This window comes from Galeopterus variegatus, unplaced genomic scaffold (assembly GCF_000696425.1).
Source record: "Galeopterus variegatus unplaced genomic scaffold, G_variegatus-3.0.2 Scaffold188, whole genome shotgun sequence".
Classification (NCBI taxonomy): Eukaryota; Metazoa; Chordata; class Mammalia; order Dermoptera; family Cynocephalidae; genus Galeopterus; species Galeopterus variegatus.
This window is the reverse complement of record NW_007726299.1, coordinates 77516-79391: the sequence shown is the minus strand read 5'-3', so window position 1 is coordinate 79391 and position 1876 is coordinate 77516. Positions and strand designations below refer to the sequence as shown.

Here is a 1876-nt window from a genome sequence, read left to right as displayed (position 1 = left end):
ATGGCAAGTTCCTGACATCGCTGAACCTCACTTTCCTTATTTGTAAGATGATAGTAAAAATACTCATCTCACTGGGGAGTAAAATGAGATCATGACGTCAGGCATCTGGTGCATAACAGGTCATCAACAAGTGGTTGTACTTATGACGGACCCTTCAGAGTAATTTTAATCAATCGTGGTCATTGGCATCATGAAAATCAAGGTATAGGGCACAGGTCCTTTGTGCTGATTGTCTCCTCCCACCGTGTGTTAATTCAGGGAGCTTTTAGAGGTTCCAGAGGTCTGAGAACCCCCAAGTGTAGGCAGAACTCTGGGTACATGAGTGCCTGTGCTTGGGAGGGAGCAAGGGTATGTCTCTGGGCTTTTGTGACCTTTAACTGGGCTGTTGATGCCATGGAAAGGTCACAACACTGTCCTTTGCTGCCAAAGGTCTTCTTCTCTCCATTCACATGGTAGAATTCAACATTTATGAACATTTCCCAGTTGGGAGCCTCCATGACTGAGAGTTTCTCCCTCCTCCCATTGCTGACTTTTCAACAGCAAATTCAACCCAACAAAGTCTTACAGGTATCAACTCAGTGCTGTGCACAGAGATAAAGAAACCAGTAGGACAGAGTAGAAAGCTCAGAAACAGAGCAACTCGGTTTAAGGGAAAGACAGCGGTACACATCAATGGGAAGGGAATGACCGGTTAGTGAAATGAACTCTTTGGTGAAAAAATGGTGCACTACATGGAGAAAAATGCAGCAGAATGCCTACCTAAAATCATATACAAATACAGATGGACTAAATACCTAAATGCAAAAGCTAAAACTGTAAAACTAATAGACAAAAATATAAGATAATATCTTTGTGACGAAGTGGCAAGAAAGAGTTCCTTAAAGAAGACTGCGAAGGTACAAACCACCAGGTTGAAAACATGAATGGATCTGATTCCATCACAATTAAAGATTTCTGCCCAAAGATGGGGACGATAGACAAGATTAGCAGGTATCGTACTAGGAGCAGATATGAGCAATAGCCACAACGTACAGGACATTAACATCTACAATATACGAAGAATTTGGGAATCAAAAAGAAAAATAAAGGAAGCACATAAAATACGGGCAAAGAATGTAAGCAAGCAAATCGCAGCAGGGAAGATTAAGACGACAGCAGGGATATGAAGAGATGTGCAGGCTTGGTAATCAGAGCAATTCAAGCCAAAATAAAAACGAGATACTACTTTACTTCCACAGAGTAGCAAAAACCAAAACCAAAGCCAAAGTGAACCGAAACCTCAGAAAGTTGGATGACAGGCAGTGCTGCCGAGGAGGGAGAAAATGGGGCTCCCGATGCAGTAACAGTGGGAGTGTAGACCCGTGCGGATCTGGTGTAGACCCGGACAGCTCTGTGGTGCGCCCTCTGGGGGTCCCTAATGAAATGACACGTGCACATTCCCTGTGACCTGGTGGTCTCGCTCCTGGAAGAGATACGTTCCAGAGAAATTCCCACACGGCATCTTCCTTTGGGGAACACACACAAGAATATTCAACACAGCATCGTGGAAGTGGGGAGCTGGAGGTAGCCGAGTGTTCCAGTATGAGGGGAAAGGAACAGTAAAGTGTAGTAGATGCAGCAGGTAGCAGTAACAGGCTCATGTCCACACAGGAACATGGATGGGTCTTGAAGCATAACGTTGAGTGAAAAGAGTAGGAAACTAAATGAAGATCGTATCATTTATGTGGGTTAAATGGGTTAAATTTTACAAGCATTGGTGGTGTGGGGCCTACAGTGTGGAAGGGACTGGGAGCAGGGATAGGGAATGAAGTGTAGAGGGATGGTGGGTATAGTGGGAGAGAAGCCTGGAGCGGACCAGTGCTGATGGCTCGGCATG

The 1876-nt window shown here is 44.8% G+C and overlaps 1 protein-coding gene across 1 annotated transcript in view; it reads right to left on the bottom strand.

Moving 5' to 3' along the window:
• FER1L6 (fer-1-like family member 6) overlaps positions 1-1876 on the bottom strand; it is a gene marked incomplete at its 5' end in the record, with an annotated part of 120763 nt that overhangs the window by 44699 nt on the left and 74188 nt on the right. The gene's annotated exons all lie outside the window — the stretch shown is intronic.